Here is a 21599-nt window from a genome sequence, read left to right on the forward strand (position 1 = left end):
CATGAAGTTCCAATAGGTGGCGGCGCTATACGTAGACTTCAAAATGACGTCTGTAACGGAAGTGCGTTACAAGCAGAGAGCTTATTTGAGTTTCCTTTGGCGGAAATCCATAGCATCGCAGATATTCACAGGAGCTTGCAGATTTTCTACGGAGACTGGCCGTGAACAAAAGCACGGTGAGTCGTTGGGTGAAGTGTCTTGTCATCATCGCATCAAGGTCGCGCATACCTCTCCGATCTCCCGCGAACTGGCCGGCTGCACAAAGACTCCTGCAGTGTTGGAACGTGTGTACACTCTCATTCGAGGTGATCGACGGATCACAATAAAACACCTCTCTGCACAACTGGACGTCTCTGGTGGCAGTGCTGACACACTCGTCCCCCAGTACTAAAAGCTGTGTGCCCACTGAGTTCCTCGCCGGCTATAAAGAGCAATGAAGGACCATCTGTAAGGAACAGCTTATGCGTTACGAGGCTGATCATATAATTTCTTGTCGAACATCGTCACAGGCGTTGAAACACTGGTTCATGACTTCGAACCGGGAACAAAACGGCATGGAGTGGCGCCACACTACCTCTCCTCCGAAGAAAAAGTTCAAAACCGCGCCCACAACAGATAAAAAGTCACGGCGACTGCCTCATGGGACTCTGAAGGCGTTATTCTGTTTCATGTCCCCCATCATGGTCAACTATAAACTCAGGAAATTATAGAAACGCAGCGCGGGATTATCCGAGCGGCCTCAGGCGCTGCAGTCATGGACTGTGCGGCTGGTCCCGGCGGAGGTTGGGCATGGGTGTGTGTGTTTGTCCTTAGGATAATTTAGGTTAAGTAGTGTGTAAGCTTACGGACTAATGACCTTAGCAGTTAAGTCCCATAAGATTTCACACACATTTAAACTTTTTTTTTTTTTCAAGAAACGACTTAGCGTGTTCGTCGCCACCAAAATGCAAACGAACTTATCCTTCTTCATGACAAGGCAGGGCCTGACCCAAGTCTGTGCACCGGAGAGGGGCTCACAAAACTTCATTGGACTGTTCTTTCTCATCCACCGTTGACCCCGGATCTCGCGCTTTTCGACTTTCATGTGTCTGGCTCAATGAAGGATGCACTCCACGGTAACCAGTTTGTGGATGATGATGGGGAGGTTAGTGATGCAGCAAGACATTGGCTCCGACGACGACCAGTAGAGTGGTACCATGTGGGCACAGAGGCCCTCCCAGTAAGGTGGCTTGAGGCCGTCGCATTGAACAGCTTAAGTTGAAACACAGTGTTTCGTAGCCAAAAGAGAGGAGAATAATTTGGTGTATTGTAATCCCGAATAAAACCAACGTGCTTTCAGAAAAAAAATGTGAAGCAGTACTTATTGAACTCCCATTATTTTTTGTCTTAAGCATACCTACTACGAAAGATGACTGTGTAAACAAGTATATTAATAAGTGGTAGTGACTTACGATATCCTAGCAGAAGACACTATACATAGTTTATAACTTTAGTTAATAGTTATTTCAATAGCTGATTAAAGATTTAAAAATAAAAATACATACAGGAATATAATGGAGAAAGGAATAAAACAGTCTATGTGGCTGCGGAATCATATTCTAGGCTACCAGATTGCTCAGATCTGACCACCCTGAACTGATGCTCGAGAACAGTTCCTTAATTCCAAGTGTGCCCAGCTTCCGGCCTTATCCCGCTCTCCACGGGGTCGGCATGTTAGATTTAGCAATAATAGTGGTAGAGGTCGGCCGGATGGCCTTCCCCACTGGACGAAATTCGTGTACTCCACCTGTCTGCGTCCAGTGCTATCCCACGCGAAACTGTGAGAACGTTTTTTCGAAATATTTGTGTAACTGAGGTGGGATGTGGGTCCCATGTAGTCGGATGTAGGGAAACCGCCTAAAAACCACATCCAGGTTGTCCGAGTGAGTCGAATTTTGCCCATAACGTTGCAAATTATTCTCTTCGCAGCAAGATTCTTCAATCACCATTATTACATCCTTTCCTCAATATACTGATTGTGCTATTCCTGCGTTTGGTAACTATGAGTGTAGTGGTATCTGTTGTTAACATGGACCGTGAGCTTTGTCGTTCCGCAGCGAGCTAAAACTCACTTCATGGGCCTCAGTAAAACGCTGGAACCCAGATAACGTATTGAACTAAAATCTTGTATGACTGTAATTCGGATCTCAGTTCAGCCACACCGACTTTGCTTCCTATTACACACATCAAAAAAGTTTTGTGTCACCCCGGTTCCCAGAAATCCTGAACATAGACGTTGACTGTGGATATTGTATCGCAGGTACAGTCCCTTTGACTGTTCAGAGATGTCACTAAACCCGCCCAAAGATGTAAGCAACCATCCATGAGCAGCGCCTATTTGACGGAGGGGGTCCGACAGCCGATCAGTTCCAGTCATTCCACCAGGAACGAGATACACGGTTCGTGTTGTCTGTAGTTCAACCATGCCTAGATGGTCAATACCGCGATTCGATCGCGTCCGCATTGTTACTTTGTGCCAGGAAGGGCTCTCAACAAGGGAAGTGTCCAGGCGTCTCGGATTGAACCTAAGCGATGTTGTTCAGACATGGAGGAGATACAGAGAGACAGGAACTGTCGACAAGCCTCGCTCAGGCCGCCCAAGAGCTACTACTGCAGTGGATGACGTTACCTACGGATTATGGCTAGGAGGAACCTGACAGCAACGCCACCATGTTCAATAATGCTTTTCGTTCAACCACAGGACGTCGTATTACGACTCAAACTGTGCGCAATAGGCTGCATGATGCGCAACTTTACTCCGACGTCCATGGCGAGGTCCATCTTTGCAACCACGACACCATGCAGCACGGGACAGATGGGGCCAACAACATGCCGAATGGACCGCTCAGGATTGGCATGACGTTCTCTTCACCGATGACTGTCGCACATGCCTTCAACCAGACAATCGTCGGAGACGTATTTGAAAGCAACCCGGTCAGGCTGAACGCCTCAGGCACACTGTCCAGCGAGTGCAGCAAGGTGGAGGTTCCCTGTTGTTTTGGCGTGGCATTATGTGGGGCCGACGTATGCAGCTGGTGGTCATGGAAGGCGCCGTAACGGCTGTCGATACGTGAATGCCATCCTCCGACCGATATTGACAGCGTATTGGCGAGGCATTCGTCTTCATGGTCGACAATTTGCGCCCCCATCAGGCATATCTTGTGAATGACTTCCTTCAGGATAACGACATCGCTCGAATGGTTCAAATGGCTCTAAGCACTATGGGATCTGAGGTCATCAGTCCCCTAGACTTAGAACTACTTAAACCTAACTAACCTAAGGACATCACACACATCCATGCACGAGGCAGGATTCGAACCTCCGACCGTAGCAGGAGCGCGGTTCCGGGCTGGAGCGCCTAGAACCGCTCGGCCACAACGTCCGGCTGACATCGCTCGACTAGAGTGACCGGCATGTTCTCCAGGCATGAACCCTATCGAATATACCTATGATAGATTGAAAAGGGCTGCTTAGGGACGACGTGATCCACCAGCCACTCTCAGGTATCTACACCGAATCGCCGTTGAGGAATGGGAAAATCTGGACCAACAGTGCCTTGATGAACTCGTGGACAGTATGCCACGACGAATACAGGCATGCATGAATGCAAGAGGACGTGCTACTGGGTATTAGATGTACCGGTGTGTACAGCAATTTGGACCACCACCTCTGAAGGTCTCCCTGTATGGTGGTACAACATGCAATGTGTCGTTTCTATGAGCAATAAAAAGGGCAGGAATGATGTTTATGTTGATCTCTATTCTAATTTTCTGAAAAAGTTCCGGAACTCTCGGAACCGAGGTGATGCAAAACTTTTTTTGATGTATGTATTTACGTGAGTCAGTTTAGGTGAATATCAGTACGTTTCCTCGAGCAAGGTCACTGTCACATCTTTCGGCGACCTTTAAAATTGTGATTTCATTCTTCATTTCTCATAATCTCGGTTTGAAGCCAAAGCTTAGTAATAAGGAATGCAGTGCAGTTCTCTACTAATGCCTGCCATATTTTAGAGTTTCTGTAGTCCAATTTATGATGAAAATCATCGGCTTTCCTAACTCTATGATACTCACGTCAACAGGAACTTGCGTCGTTCATTATATATTAAACCTGGTTCAAATGTTTCGAGATTATGAGTGATGAGAATATCGTAGAAACTGGGTCAGTCGGAGTGTGGGGGCTACTGTTAGGTGACTTGAAAACTATCGGGTGGGACAGAACGCCGTGATAAGGGTGACAGTACTCATCCATCAAAGTCGTCCAGAGAAAACGAAAACTTATCACTTCCATCGCTTACCACAAGAATCTTTCGTGATGCGTCTCATATTGGTAAACAATGGACGAATCTAAGCCGTATATCAAAGCACGGAATATTTTTCGAATCCAAGATTGTTTGGTTTTTGTTGTACTATTTTTATTTAAGTTTTTCTGCTGTTTATATGCTATATTTTATATCTCTAATACTCTCATAATCACAGGTTTAAGCGATAATTATGATACGAGGAAGGTTCAGTAAGTAATATGTAACACTCCACCCGTCACTTAGCTGGTTTTGGCGTGTGTTCACCCCAACTAATTGACTAACAGATCAACAGAGAGTGCAAACTGCCGCAATATCGGATAACGCAAAAAAAGTAATATGGCCCTGTGACTCCTGATTGAACTGCAGTGGCAGTGTTGACATTAATTTATTCAGAATTGATCCCTTTTAATTAAAAAGGGGTGCACATTGATGTTTTATTCGGCTATTCAACACCAGATGCAAATGTGAAACATAAAATTAATTAAGAAAGTGACTTGGGATTTCAACTACTTGATTGAAAACAGATGCAGTCGATTAGCACAAATTTATTTTAACTCAAGACCTTCAATCATGACATTACAAGACTCTCCTATCAGGCAGTGGTAATAAATTGCGTTTGTGTGGAGAAAAGTGCGATACTCAAAAGTAATTCCTATTGACTGACCCAGGCGTAATGCGAAGTGCGAGAAGAATTCTACAATACACGGTCCATGAAACCCTCGTGGAAACTTTGCCGACGTGATCCAACAAATTAATCAGTGGCCGGCCGGAGCGGGCGCAATATCACCGAATACAGCGTGGCGGAGCGGCGTCGTTGTGTGGACGTCGGCCGACCTCATGGTGCTGCAAGGCTGCGCTCGTCTATTCACTCCTAGCTATCTTGCTCAGTATATAGCTGAACCAAAACTTCCTATCTCCAGGCTCAATCGTTCCCTTTGCTAAGTCCTAAACTGCAGAGATGCTCACTCTTTCTCGGGCAAGCTGAGTCAAGAACGCCACGTCCGCACTCTAGGCAAGCTGGGAACAGAAGACCTCTACGGAGACTTCTCACAGTCTGCTCTTCGCCTCGGTTTCCCCTCCAGCAAAATCACTTACGCCAATTGCAGCGCAAGTCGCGTTAATTATGCGTCGCTTCCCAGCGCCGACCAATGCCTGCTCTGGGAAGTGAACAAATTCCCTCTAAATTTCCCTTCCTCTCAACTTCTCCTAATTAGCTCCTCCCAGGCCACCCATCAAGGTTAGCGTCTGCACAAACACCAAGTTTTCCAGAATTCTGACTCCCAGGAGAGTACTTCAAATTCCTTGGTCCTACGTTCCCATCGAAGGCTGGTGTATTTCATGCTGTCGCTCTTCACCTGATTTACTTCAGGCTTTGCGGACCGCGAATTCACCGTGAAGTTGCTATAGTCACGAACACGCATATTTTGACCTCTGTTGACCGTTCCACCGTAGCTTTGCGCGGCTTTCTCGCATGTTTCACAGAAAACGGGATGACGGACATTTACCAACAGGCGTAAAGTTCTCCCTCTGTTTCCCGGTACATCAGCATGGCGTCAGGGTCAACCACCTATGCTGTCACTCATCTTAAGGCGGCTGGAGGTCACGCCGCATTACCGCTTTCTCAGAGCTTGAGCTGCCCTAAGCTGCCTATTGTCGCTTCGTTTCGCCATTCCCCATCTAGCCATGGTCAATTCTAAATACTTCCCTGGGGTAAACTAGCGTCCAGTAAATCGACTCATTTCCACAAAGTTTTCATGTCGTGTGAATTACTTTAAAACCACCACCAGACATTAATTATTCCACTACGTCCATACTATACCCTCTACAAGATGCATTGTGTCTTGTCAGTCATTTTGTTCAGCCCTACTGTTCGCTCAATGTGAGTTAGGTGATCATTAATGACTTCATGTAAGGGGCATAGTTCTTGCCATCTTACAAATACAACATTTTTTTCTGAAAGTAGGTTGCTTTTATTCAGGATTCCAGTACACCATATTACTCCCCAGTCTTTTGGCTACAGGTCCCTATTTTTCAACATAACCTCCGTTCAGTGCGATGGCCTTCGTAACCTTACTGGGAGGGCCTGTATGCCCGCATGTTATCACTCTACTGGTCGACGTCTTTTGCTGCATCAATAACCTCCCCATTGTCCATGTACTGCTTCCCGCTTCACTGGGCCAAACAGATAGAAGTCGGAAGGTGCGAGATGCGTGCTGTAGAGTGGATGCGAAGGAACAGCCAATGAAGTTTTGTGAGCTCGTCTCGGGTGTGCAGACTTTTGTTAGGCCTTGCGTTGTCATGGAAAAGGAGAAGTTCATTTGCATTTTTGTTACGACGAACATGCTGATATCGTTTCTTCAGTTTCCAGAGGTTAGCACAATACGCTTCTGAGTACATCGTTGCACCATGATGGAGGGCATCTAACAGAATAACCCTTCCATAGTCCCATAAGAGTGTCACCATCACTTTGCCGGTTGAGGGTAGCGGCTCTGAACTGTTTCTTCGGAGAAGTGGGGGTATGGTGCCACTCTGTGGAATGCCGTTTTGTTGTCGGTTCGAAGTGTTGAACCCACGTTTCGACAAAAAATTGTAACAATCAGCCTTGCAACGCGCAAGCAATTCCGCACACATGATCCTCGTTGTTCTTTATAGGCGGAGAGGAACCCAGCGGGTACACTTCTTTTAGTACTCCAACTGGTGAACGAGTCTGTCAGAGACGACCAGTTGTGCAGAGACGTGTTTGATTGTGATCCGTCGATCATCTCCAATGAGAGTGTCAGAACGTTCCAACACTGCAGGAGTCACAGCTGTGCGCACCCGGCAGGTACGCGGGAGACAGGACAGGTCTGCGCGATCTTGTTTTGAAGATGACAGACGCCTCGCCCAACGACTCACCGTGCTTTTGTTCACTGCCAGGTCTCCGAGGACATTCTGCAAGCGCCTACAAATATCTGTGATACTCTGGTATTCCGCTAAAAGAACCTCAATAACAGTTCGCTGCTTGGAATGCACCTCCGTTACAGACGTCACTTTGAACGCTACGTATAGCGCCACCACCTATCCATGAAACTTCATGAAACTAAAGGAGCTGAAGCGGAAATGTTCCATTATGTCCCACAACAAATTTCGCATTTTTTCATCCGAAATTAGGCGGAAAAATATATATGTTGCAGTTCTTATTGAACGCCCTTCTTACGTTACTTTTCTTGACAGAAAACGTGTTTGCTGGAGTTACTGCTGATTTTCGACATAAATGGGGCAGATTGTTAGAATAGTTGTCTAGTGCGGTTTCTGCACGTAGTTCGGAATTATGTCACCGATGTCATCACTTCCGGCGGTTCTGCGGTAACTCATCGCCCTCTCCTAAACAATCAAGCTGTCACACCCGGTGGAGTCCAGTCTACATCTATTCTCCGCAAGCCACTGTGAAGTGTGTGGCGGAGGGTGCTTTGTGACTACTGGAACTCCCTCGCCTTTCCTGTTCCAGCAGTCGCGAGTGGTGCGCGGGAAGAACGACTGCTGGTAAGCCTGTTTGTGTGAGCTCCAGTCTAATTTATTTACCTTTCACAGTTCTTCCGTAAGATATTCGTATGGGGAAGCAATATATTGGCTGACTCTTCCAGAAACGTACTTTCTCGGAAATTTAAAAGTAAACCATACCGTGATACCAAACGCCTCTTTTGTAACGTCTGCCATTGGAGATGGACGAGCATCTCCGCGTCACATTCGTTCTTAATAAACTAACAGCGTCATGAAACTTCCACTGTTCTCCACTAGATCATTTGTCGATATTGTGAACAGTAATGGGACGGAAATTGCCCACTTGTCGAACATAAAAATTGCATGAAATTTTGAAACTTTAGATAAGGCTTATAGGCAAGAAGCAATTCACTATCAACCCAGCAAAAATATCGCCGCTCCACAGGTTTCTTAACTCATACGAGTATTAATGAAGAAACTGGATACCATCCGTAACTCCGAAGATTCAGAAACGAGACAACGTTTTGCAGCATTTGTTGCTGTAAAAACATGAGGAGGGACGAACAACCTATACCACCACTCCCTAAAAAGAAGGGCTACAACACTACTAAAAATGAAATACTACTGTTTTTAATCCTGTCTTAGCAGGAATGAGCATTTGGTTTCTCTTGTGGAAGGGGCTGCATGAGTCACGAAAACTACCAAATCCACAAATCTGGGAAAAGTAGGAGATTACAACTAATACTGTTCACTAAATCTGTAATGTATAATTACATTTCTTTTTTAATGTCATTCGCGGAATTTTAAGACGCGCATTTCATTGTCTTTTTATTTTATTGCTTTATCCTCGGCAGATTACTTAAAATTACTTTACCATCCAGGTGTTCGCCTTGAGTGGTTTAGGCAAACGATAGAAAATGAAACGCGGATTTGCACCCGCCGTTCACATGAATGTGGGGCTATGCTTCAACTGCTACGCTATGCCGCTTGACTCGGCCAAATGGTTCAGAGCTATTTTTCAGAAAATGACATTACGGCAACCTCCTCTGTCGTGCAAGGTTACATAATTCTAACAGTAATTTCCGAATTGCTAGGTGACGTAAATAACATGTCAAAAAGAGAATAAATGGCACAAATTTTGTCCACTCAAATATATCACACGGAATGACGCATAGTTATTACAGAAGCACCTTAAAGAAAGAGTCAGGACAATGACAAATGCCACGTCTCAGCATTCGAGGGGAAGAGAGGTACGAGTCACCCAGCGACCCGCTACTTGATATCCGACATAACACCCCTGAATCCTGGAAAAAGTCATAAATTGCACCATTCTGAATACGATTACCTGAACAACCTCCTTTTTCTTTTTAGTAACAGCTCTCTGCCTATGATCTAAGGCAACACACAGACATTGCTTATTTGCGTTGCTGGATATCGAAACTAACCACATACTAGGTCTATCCATTTCAGACATGGAGGTTCGCTAATTACTTTGTCCAACCTGCATATTTACGCTGAGTGCAAGGAATTATAACTCAGTTTGTTATTCCCACATTAGATACACAGCACCACAAAACAAACATTCACACAGGGGCTTCCGTCTTCTCGCGGCGTGGACAGTAGCGTTACGGGAATACAGAAGATAAAGAGTTTCGCCGCCGTTACGACAGAATGTGACGTATCTGATAAGAGATTCACAAACCAATCGCGCACTGGTAGCGTAGCTGCACGCGTTTAGTTTGGGAAGACTGCGATTACATTTAGAAAACGGCGTGATCAGTATGCGGAAACTTGGAATTTCGTGATATCGGGACAAACTGGCGTCTGATCAGTTTTAGGAGACACCTCATTCTGGCGGTGTCGCTTCTAGTACCTGATACTGCCCACGGCTGTCACGTGATTTGTATGTACATCCGATACGTTCTGGAATACCCTGCTACTGTTATTAGAGATAAGTTACAGTATTAAAGTGTTTACCTTATCTGAAGAGCGATTTATATCGCGCTATTTTTTTTTAGCTATAAGATGTCGGTGAAGGGTACTATGCAGTAAAATTGTCATGAACATATCGTCGCATTCCACATAAAATATATTTTCATCACTGCTACCGATTAGCTTCCTCAAACAATGTCTGTGCTTAGAATGTTTTAAAAAATCTCCTTCCTCTGACGTCGAAGTTTTTACTTGAGAAAAAAAAGCTGATCAGCATGTTGGTTTATTTATGATTCTATTTGTGAGCAAACTCTTGTTAGCTGCATTCAGTATGGAGGGAGTTTTCACCAGTTCTACTTTGAGTCTGTTTATATAAACAGACCTCTCACCTGATTGTTTCTGCATACCGAGAGTACTAGTTGGCTCTCATCAGGCGTGAATCCAATACATCTTTTTACAAGCTGTTTCATTTTGAAAACGGAGTTATATTTTCCACAGTCAATAAGATGCAAAAATACATTATTCTTTCTCAACGGATGTCAGTGTGATGTGAAATATAGAGTATTGTATTTATGCAAAATAAGTCACGACTATCATCGCATTTCCTAATACATTTACTTGCAAAATTTGCATTAGCAAATTGCAAGTTCATTATATGTTTGTAAACTCGTATTTCCAAGAAATGGCTTAAGACTGGTGCCCTTACTGTTATTGTCATTGAGACGTAATAAGTAAAGAAGCAAGATTCTGCGGTAATGAGTTAATACACTGATTGTAACAATATGCGATTGCTTAATCAATCTTTTTGGTCTCAGGTTTGTTTATTTGCCCATTTGTCTTTTGTGAACCTAATATCTTTTCCATGCCTTTAAGACCTAGCACTGATTTCGTTTTTATGCGTATTTCGAAGTTTTTTTCTCCACAGTAATGAAAGATCTCTCTACATAAGTGAATGGTCCTTTCTTTTTTTCTTTCTAGTGTGCGAAAATTACTGCGTTATGGCTTTCGAAATAACATATATGTATCCCTACTTTCCGTTCTGTTGTTTAATAGCTTATCGAAAGATGTCGCAATGGCTCGATATTAATGTCACAAATAATGCTTAAAACACCTCTGTTATGCTTGGCTTTAACAACAATTTGATTTAGGAAAACTTCTGATTTAATAATATGTTTAATACTATATTAAGTCTAGCTAGATAGAGGAGATGCAGTGCTACTAACGTGGATGGAGTTTTAATAATATCGGTTTGTGCAGGAGCAATTTCGTGCTATAACTATTGCGTAAGATGTTCTCCGGCACTACCCTCTCATCTACTTATAAATGTACCCGATGGGCAACAATTGGACACAAAAGAAGCTCTCAGATTCCTCGTTTGTGTTCGCGAGAGACCTGTTCTTTTATTTTTAGTATGTAGTAGTAATAAGGAGTTCTACAGATGTTTTGAAAGAGAAGAAAATTTTATTCCAGCTTTATTTGTGCGTACCGATTGTGCCAACTAGGTTGGTCGTAGTTGGAGATCATAAAGTGCTATACGACGACACTAAATACCGCAACAACACCAACAAAACTGTCAGAAAACCTCTTGCTCTAGACGCTGTAACTAAGAGTCATGAATACCGATACTGTTCTGCAAGAACTCTTGACGTCAGTAACACATGACTGGCCAAGGGAATGGTCATGGCTGATGATAAATGACTTCAATAGAAATAGCACGTACAGAGAGCGTATGATTCATTTAATTTACACCTCAGGCGTTAACTGAGTTGTACAGTCGTTTCTTGGATCTTAACGGATTTTCCCTATTCCACACCACACGTTGTCACTTCTTACCGTTTCCGAAATTTCGTTAGACTCGGTTCCCTACCTTCTTTATTTTTCATTTTAAATGCATTTGTAAACAAAGACTGCGAATTAGAGAAGTATAATTAGCCAGTCGTAATAATAGCTTAAAATCCTGAATAAACAGCGCAGGTAACTACGACATCCTAAACAAAGATTATTCCAGTTACGCATTTATTCATTTAGTTCTGACGTAGTGGGATATCTACTGTGTAATGCAGTATTTCGTTTTGCATCAAATTATCTAACTTAGAATAGGTTAGATGACAAGTAAATATCGGTCTTCGTCGTTCAATTCCGATCTGACGGCAGTGCAGCTTTTAATATAAACCAGCATATTTGTGGTGGCGTACACGCGTAGTGAAAACCACAACACGATATTCACGCATCTTACAACAGTCCAGAGTAGTATCTCGTGTGAGCGCTAGGAAGTATCCTGAGAGACACCATCCCCACAAAAAGCCCAAACATCCTTCTACGTTTCGTGCTTCGCCTTCTGGTAACATGTTCTCGCCTTCCACTCTCCCTGGGTAAGTAAGACGCAGACAGGGAGAACTATATAAATTATAGAAGCTATCACCGAATAAGTGCGACGAAACACGCAAAGTCACGCAGTCTCGCAAAGTACTTCGTGACGCTCGCCACAGAAATCACTATTCTTTGATCTAACAAAGCTTCCATTTTTAATAAACAATAATTTCTATTCTTTATACAATTTTAATTAGTTCTAACTCGAGGGGCAAAGTGACGAAGACTTTATAGACAGTGTGATATACTTCGTGATAGCGTCACTTACACCTAAAATATATTCAATATCCACTGCGTCTACTGCTCAACTGAAGTTATCCACATCTAGTCAGAGAACGCAACCCATCAGTCCAGCCGGCCGGCGTGGCCAAGCGGTTCTAGGCGCTTCAGTCTGGAACCGCGCGACCGCTACGGTCGCAGGTTCGAATCCTGCCTCGGGCATGGCTGTGTGTGATGTCCTTAGGTTAGTTAGGTTTAAGTAGTTCTAAGTTCTAGGGGACTGATGACCTCAGATGTTAAGTCCCATAGTGCCCAGAGCCATTTGAACCATCAGTCCAAAAACTTTGGAGACTGGATTTATTAAAAATGTAGGAAAGTTAAGATGATGGTTTTACTGATTCAGGTATTCTGCACAGCCCCCCCCCCCTCTCTAGACACACACACACTTGAGTACAACGCAAGAAACTTTCATACAACCATGTGAAACAGTCAGAAAGGTATTTCTTTGGCATGTTCAATTTAGGCGCCACATTCGCACCTTCTTCAGTCTTGTCGAACCATCAGACACCGATTCCGCAGTTTCTCGTTTTATACGTGTAGTTCGCATTGATAACAACAATTATTCTCACCCGTGATCATTTTTTTTCTGAAAGGAATTTTTTCCCTTTCAATCGAGTAATGGCAGTCGTCCACGCGTCGTTGTTGTATTTCGAGTGTCACGGTGTGTGGAACAAATTTTATACACATTTTTCTCTTCTTCAAAATATTCTAGAGAATTTCTTGAACACTTGTTGTAGAGATGTTGCTCCATTACCATTTGTGAAACAACACTGACACACTACGGCCGCACGTCCACTATTTAACACTACCTTACTCACTACTGACTGGTCGAATGCACATCAGTTGTTTACGGTTCCAGCTGCCAACCATCGTTACTGTGCTAACGTCACACAAGCGCCATGAATAAAATCATTCTCGGAACCTTTTTACGGGACGGTGTATAACTGAAATGCACTTCCATTGCCAGCTGTAATCATGTACTTACAGGTCGTCTGACGTTATCAGACCAGTGGAATACCGGGTAGTATTACGCATTTCTCACGAACTGTTGGACTATTTGAATCTCTATCCCTCCACCCCTACTCCCTAACTTTTAAGTTACGCATAAACTCTAAGGTTCTACAGTGTTGTGTCTACCATGTTAATATTATCTATTTCCCTGAATTCCCCCCCCCCCCCCGAAAACATTTGAAAGTGTTAGTTTTGCTACTACAGCTTCCCGTCAAGAAGCGTGACTGTGCTTCTGTAACAATGAAGAACGTAGTAATGTTGCAAGAGCAAGGCTGAATACTCTCACAAGTAGATAAAAGTTTCGAATAACAAGGATGTCTATTCGATTGCTTCTGAAGAAAAGCATGGCGCTCGCCACTTCTTGGAGATGTTGCCACAACAGGAAACATGGCGGTTGTGCAGTTCAGTGTTCGTCATCTCACATATTACTGTCCTTACGTCTACCATTATTCTGCTCAGGTCGTTGTTAAATATAATCACTAATTTGTACACTAATAGTTTCTAAATGTTTCAGGCTGTTGCCATAGCTTCTACATTTGCGCGCGAACAAAACATCAATACTACGTGTTTCGTAGAGGAAACTAAAATTAAAAACAAAGAGATAAACGGAAAACGTCAAGTTACATTACAGATACGAGCAGCAATCAAAATTAGAAACACTGTATGTGATAAAGGAAATTTTGTTACATATGTCCTAGCCTGAAGGCATGCAGAGATTTTAACAGATCCGTAATAGCTTCTTGTGGCACACGGGAACAGTGAAAAATATATATTTTTTCAATAAAAGTCAGTCGACTGCCTATATTTCGATTATCAAGGTTTTATTTTCGATATGCAATTCAGGCTGAAAGCTCCAACGTCAAGGTTTCCAAGATTCAAATGAGGTTTTTCATAATGAGTTGGTGAAGCAGACGCACCTGCATATTGAGGGAATCGGCGTCACTGGTTGTCCATGTAGGATGTTTTTTCTCAATGTCTTCATGCTTATGCGCATGGTGCATTCAGGTTTTTTCATTCCCAAAATGTTTTCGTACTTCTGTTTGTTAACGATATTTCTGTGCAGTGAAAACTTAAAATTTCAACTTGGAAGCAGATTCTCGCATTATGCGGTTGGATCTGCTTCACCAGATCGTGAAAGATTCTTTGAAACCCGGATGATGAAGCTTTCGCTCTGAAATATGCATCACAAATAAAAACCTGAAATGCAGACAACCGACGTACTTTTATTGTGATTGCAGGCTTTCTCCGCACATTCCAACGATGAAATCTTCTCAGGTGATCAGTCGAGTGTTGGCGGCGTCTTGTCACAAAGTTTCCATGAATTTCGTACCCATCATCTTCAAGCGGAGACTTGCCACACGAGATAAAATACCAGGCGAAAACATGTGCTTACACGTGTCGGTCGCATTTATGCCATAGCGAAACAATTAGGCCATTATTTCTTTACGATTGGATATGCTTCCTTGTATTTTTTTTTTTTTTTCGATGAGTTTCGTATCCATCATCTTCAAGCGAAGACTTCACTTGAAGATGATGGATACAAAACTCATCAAAACGTCGCGACAAGACGACGTCACCACTTGGTTGATCACCCGAGAAGATTTCATCATTTTATTAGTAAAATTCGCGCAGAAATTACTGACGAGTAAAGAAGACACGGTTTGGTAACAGGTGGAACAAGCGTAGTTAAGCTGGCAGTGACGCTTTGTAACCGAAATTTCCATTTGAGCTAAATGGATTTAAGATTAAATCATTACACAATATGTAAGTTTGGTATCCAATCTTAAGGTATGTGAAACATTTTCCGGGCCAGTTTTACTTTGCCGCCGGCCGTGGTGGCCGAGCGGTTCTAGGCACTTCAGCACGGAACCGCGCGACTGCTACGGTCGCAGGTTCGAATCCTGCCTCGGGCATGGATGTGTGTGATGTCCTTAGGTTAGTTACGTTGCAGTAGTTCTAAGTTCTAGGGGACTGATGACCTCAGATGTTAAGTCCCATAGTGCTCAGAGCCATTTGAAGCCATTTTACTTTGCCCATCCGGTATAAAGCTACTTCAGAGCAACGTGCGAAAGTATTTTTCATGCTAAGTGCAGACAAGGAAATCAGTTTTATAGTATCAAAATTAACGGTAACTATCGACAAAAAACAAAGAAGCATATCCAAACGTAAGGGAATAAAGACCTAGTTGATTCTCAATGGCAGAAATACGACCGACACGTATAAGTCCTTGTTTTCGGACGGCATTTTATCTAGTGTAGCAACAACTGTGCTGGCGTACCTCAGCAATCGGCTGCTCTCCGCCACGTATTTCAATGCCTCGTAAACTACAATCGCTTCAGGGTTACGAGATCGTTCATACACCTCCTTCGAGAACGGCTAACTGGGTCGAAGCGATAACACATTTCCTCTGCAGATATTTGCTGGTGAGAAATTGTGTAGCTGCCACATACAATCCGATCAGTTACGGACGATAGTGATGACATAATACGGCCTTCATTTTGAAGGACAAGCGAAAATTATGAGTCCTTCCGTTGCTTCACTTGCCTCTGACATGAACTCTTCACCTGAGCCGACAAACTATTGGCGTTGAGGTTGAAATTTGCTGACTGTTGACGCAGTTTTAAAACTATGAAGAGTTTGTTGTGCCTACATTTCACATAAAAAGGTACGACATTCTACCGAACTGTAGGCTATGAGTGTGAGTAAAGAACAGCAAAGGCTAAACCAATTAAAATGGAAGAGGTCACCCTACTGTCGGCCGGGTTAAAAGCTTTGTTACTTCTTCATAAGATCTTGCTTTGTTTTTTATGCATTTAGTGCGATTTTAAATACCACTTCCGTTAACAAGAGCCAGAAAATTATTTGTGCAGGCATCCAGAAGGTAATCGAAAAACCTGCTGCCCATAATCTCCCGTCCACAATCCTGCTTGCCAAACTGGACTAAAATGTTCCAACTCTCTACTTACAATCAAAAGAAGTCGGGGACTACAGCGATAAATCAAAGTTTGTTTTAACAAACTGGTATGTTCACGAAAATTTCACACGCACAATTTAATGTTTTTGAAGTTCATTAAGGTTTTCCTATCGCAATAAGCACTCGATACAGTTCAGTAACGATCTCTACTCGAAGTTCCAAGTACTGCTAATTATAGCTCTATCTGTTAATTAATTAAGTTAATTGCTCTTATTGAAAGTGGTAAATAAGGTACACTACTTGCCGCGCGGTTTACTGCAGCAGCATCGGCGGCACACTAAGTAAAAACATCAAAACTAAAACACAGGATTTCCAGTAAATCATCAATCCACGAAGATTCACCTCTAAACATTTGTACAAAAATATGGGGTAACTAATTCGGCCGCTAACCGTTCAAGTCAGTTGTCTTCAATGCCATCCGAGACTAAGAAAACGCGGTCATCAACACAAGGAAAGCCGGCCGGTGTGGCTGAGCGGTTCTGGGCGCTTCAGTCTGGAACCGCGCGACCACTACGGTCGCAGGTTCGAATCCTGCCTCGGGCATGGATGTGTGTGATGTCCTTAGGTTAGTTAGGTTTAAGTAGTTCTAAGCTCTAGGGGACTGATGACCTCAGCTGTTAAGTCCCATAGTGCTCAGAGCCATTTGAACCATTTTTGAACACAACGAAGTCACAACATAAAGCGTAGCGAGATACGAGACCACGAGCTGCGGACTGATGACTGATGACCCATCGTTGTTAGTTGAATACTAACAAGTTTCCCAATTTTTCAATGAGCAATATTGTACTCTATGTATGTTCCATGAAAATATCAATTAGATAATTCTTAAACTGCGACTTCTAGTAGAATTTTTGTAATGGAGTCGAGGGTAAATTACGACTTCTGAACTGTCTCCATTCTGCTGTTTGCACGTCTGAAAATTTACATAAACTAAACTAAACTCCGTCCGAAAAGGCCTCAGAGGGCGCAATGGTACCGTCCAACCGCACTGTCACCCTCAGGTAATAGGCGTCACTGGATGTGGATATGCAGGGGCATGTGGTCAGCACACCCCTCTTCCAACCGTTGTTAGTTTTCGTGACCCGAGCTGTGCTTCTCAGTCAAGTATCTCCCCGATTGTCCTCACAAGGGCTGAGTGTACCCCGTTTGCCAACAGCAACTGGCAGACCCTGACGGTCACCCATCCAAGCTCTAGCCAAGCCTGACAGCACTCAAATAAACTTGGGTGATCTGACGGAAACCAGTTTTACCGCTGCGACATGGACATTGGCGTAAAGATACATAATTACTTAGTACAGCTCCATCATTACTTCCAATACACATAGTGCTGTAATGTATCATTATAACTAACTTGTAAAAATCGATCATGATTTTACAAATTTTCATACAAAAAGAATCAGGTTTTACTTAATCTACATCTACATCCATACTCCGCAAGCCACCTGACGGTGTGTGGCGGAGGGTACCTTCAGTACCTCTATCGGTTCTCCCTTCTATTCCAGTCTCGTATTGTTCGTGGAAAGAAGGATTGTCGGTATGCCTCTGTGTGGGCTCTAATCTCTCTGATTTTATCCACATGGTCTCTTCGCGAGATATACGTAGGAGGGAGCAATATACTGCTTGACTCTTCGGTGAAGGTATGTTCTCGAAACTTCAATAAAAGCCCGTACCGAGCTACTGAGCGTCTCTCCTGCAGAGTCTTCCACTGGAGTTTATCTATCATCTCCGTAACGCTTTCGCGATTACTAAATGATCCTGTAACGAAGCGCGCTGCTCTCCGTTGGATCTTCTCTATCTCTTCTATCAACCCTATCTGGTACGGATCCCACACTGCTGAGCAGTATTCAAGCAGTGGGCGAACAAGCATACTGTAACCTACTTCCTTTGTTTTCGGATTGCATTTCCTTAGGATTCTTCCAATGAATCTCAGTCTGGCATCTGCTTTACCGACGATCAACATTATATGATCATTCCATTTTAAATCACTCCTAATGCGTACTCCCAGATAATTTATGGTATTAACTGCTTCCAGTTGCTGACCTGCTATTTTGTAGCTAAATGATAAAGGATCTATCTTTCTGTATATTCGCAGCACATTACACTTGTCTACATTGAGATTCAATTGCCATTCCCTGCACCATGCGTCAATTCGCTGCAGATCCTCCTGCATTTCAGTACAATTTTCCATTGTTACAACCTCTCGGTACACCACAGCATCATCTGCAAAAAGCCTCAGTGAACTTCCGATGTCATCCACCAGGTCATTTATGTATATTGTGAATAGCAACGGTCCTATGACACTCCCCTGCGGCACACCTGAAATCACTCTTACTTCGGAAGACTTCTCTCCATTGAGAATAACATGCTGCGTCCTGTTATCTAGGAACTCCTCAATCCAATCACACAATTGGTCTGTTAGTCCATATGCTCTTACTTTGTTCATTAAACGACTGTCGGGAACTGTATCGAACGCCTTGCGGAAGTCAAGAAACACGGCATCTACCTGTGAACCCGTGTCTATGGCCCTCTGAGTCTCGTGGACGAATAGCGCGAGCTGGGTTTCACATGACTGTCTTTTTCGAAACGCATGCTGATTCCTACAGAGTAGATTTCTAGTCTCCAGAAAAGTCATTATACTCGAACACAATACGTGTTCCAAAATTCTGCAACTGATCGACGTTAGAGATATAGGTCTATAGTTCTGCACATCTGTTTGACGTCCCTTCTTGAAAACGGGGATGACCTGTGCCCTTTTCCAATCCTTTGGAACGCTATGCTCTTCTAATAACTTGAAAAATTAAAGAAATAACTTCACAAGAACCGCTACAGTACATTTTTACATAAAACGAAACTCAAAATATGTAACAAAATGGTTCAAATGGCTGTGAGCACTATGGGACTTAACATGTGAGGTCATCAGTCCCCTAGAACTTAGAACTACTTAAACCTAAATAACCTAAGGACATCACACACATCCATGCTCGAGGCAGGATTCGAACCTGCGACCGTAGCGGTCACGTGGTTCCAGACTGAAGCGCCTAGGACCGCTCGGCCACAAAATATGTAACACTAGTACAGTTTTACATCATCTGGCAAAGTATTGTGACATGATTTAAGTATCTAACTTTACTTTAGATCGTTGCGCAATGCTTTGTTTGACTCCTCGTGCACAAGTTAAGCGCTGCCGGATCGGCCTTGGTTGAGTGACGGGGAAGCACCAATCTCATTCGCTCGTCATCGTTGCTACATGTAGACACAGCGCTTGCTTCCTCACACTATGCTCGCTAAACGAACGACCTTCATTGGCACAGAGACTGTGACTTTCAAATGTGTTTGCCAGAAATTTAACAACCTTGACGTCTACATCTACATTTATATTATCTGAATCATTTTGAAATGGCTCGTAGACGGCACTTTTTATCATGCTTTATACAGCGTTATTCATAAGTACCTCCAGGGTTTCAGAATACGACTGCACCAAAATTCTAAGACATACAGAAAACTAACATATAGCAGTGGATAGCGCATCTCTACACGTTTCGATACGAAATATGCGCCGTGGCATAGTAGCAGTTGGGAGCAAGTGTGTCAGAAATTGTGGACAAATCATCAGGTACGTATTTTTACATCGGACTCTTTGGCGCTTGCAGAGAGGCAAACCAATGAACTGATTTACAAAGCGGACTGCTGTAGCGCCTTGCCGGGCAGTTCATCGCAGTAAATTCCACTAATTGCATGCACATATTAACGTTTCCTCGTTGTAAATGGTGCCCATATTGAGCGCCTGTAATATGATTTAAAAACTAGGAGAGATGTTGTGTCTGTTGATATGTGCCTGTTTTCTGTATGTCTTGTAGTTTTCATGTAATGGTTCTCTGAAAACCAGAGGGTACTTACGGACAGCGCTGTACTAAAATTCCTTCCCATTCTGTTCTCGGATGGAGATTGAGAAGAATCATTTCTTGTAAACCAGTGTGCATTAAATTGCCTCTTATAGGTTCTTGCTATAGGTACAGCGTCCTTGTACCACTGCCTGCCAGTTAAGATATTTCAGCAACGTTCTTACAGAACTAGAATTCAGCCTATACGGTCGTTCTAATTTGTATCCCAATACATGGTTTCTCTCAAATATTTCTATCAGTGAACTTACTCTAGTTGTGTGTCTTTAATCCTGCAAGCAGTTTTGCATTATGTGAAGTGGATAACTTTGTGTTTCTCAACATTAAGAACTATAGTTGCCAATATCTGCGCTAGACTGATATTCCGTCGACATCTAATGAATATTGCCACGGTCAATACCCAATAACATTTCATCACAGATATTTGTGTCACATTGGAAAAGCTCGAGACTGCAGTTAATACCACCCACTAAATCGTTAATATATACCGGGGCACATTAGAAATTATTTCAGTCTCTGGAGATGACTTTCCACCCGATACAATGCACTACATTCTCTCAGGAAATTTTCAGTTCGGTCGTAAACCTGGTTATATATCGCATAGGAAGGCGTCGATATGTTACTGAACAGAAAGTTTTTTGAAAGTCTGCAAACACTGGATCAGCCTGGATTCCTCAGTCCATGACACCTGAGTTACGCGAACTGACATAAAACCAAACAAAAGTGAGAAAGATAGCTTCAGTAGCTTAAGTAAACACTGCAGTTAACGAGTAATGGCTAAATGAAAAAGATACCATAGCTAAAATTTGCAGAACACGTAAACGTTCATTGCAGCTGTCGATTTCATTTGATTCGTAAGGAGATAAGCGTACAATGAAATGAAAGTTTCACAATAACTAATTATATACTCATTGACGATTTGCATGAAGCTGCAGCGTGCACACTTCTAATAACGTCTTCTTCTTCTTCTTCTTCATCTTCTTCTTCTTCATCCTCCTCCTTCACATCAATAACTCCTTTTCTAGGTAGGTATTCCGTGATGCGGTGTCAGGGAGGTTTATTTTTAACTAAAAGTAGAGAAACACAATAAGATAGGGGAGACGAGGTTTAGTTGGCATAAGGGGCTAGTTGGCATAAGGGACTTCTATTTCCTGCCACTGTGGAGCTAGAGCGTTGTCATAGCGCTAGTGAGGAGAGTGTGCAAAGATGTACCATCCACCGTAAGTTGAGTCTGCTTGGAAGCATCACGGGGGAACGACTCCCGTTTCGTTGTTCTTATGACAGGTGAGTAATTTTTTGATTGTAAATTTTTTTG

The 21599-nt window shown here is 43.1% G+C and overlaps 1 protein-coding gene across 2 annotated transcripts in view; it reads left to right on the top strand.

The window, feature by feature from the left end:
* The window catches only part of LOC126184600 (nicotinamidase), a 313135-nt gene that overhangs the window by 8695 nt on the left and 282841 nt on the right, over positions 1-21599 (top strand). Inside the window, exon 1 of one of the 2 annotated variants that reach the window (XM_049927044.1) lies at positions 9575-9722. The exons of the other annotated variant lie outside the window; for it this stretch is intronic. The gene's annotated coding sequence lies outside the window, so the exon portion shown is untranslated. Of the gene's footprint in view, positions 1-9574; positions 9723-21599 lie in introns of those variants that run through there. 2 annotated transcript variants of the gene reach the window in all.

Source organism: Schistocerca cancellata, chromosome 4, assembly GCF_023864275.1.
Source record: "Schistocerca cancellata isolate TAMUIC-IGC-003103 chromosome 4, iqSchCanc2.1, whole genome shotgun sequence".
In the NCBI taxonomy this organism is placed as follows: Eukaryota; Metazoa; Arthropoda; class Insecta; order Orthoptera; family Acrididae; genus Schistocerca; species Schistocerca cancellata.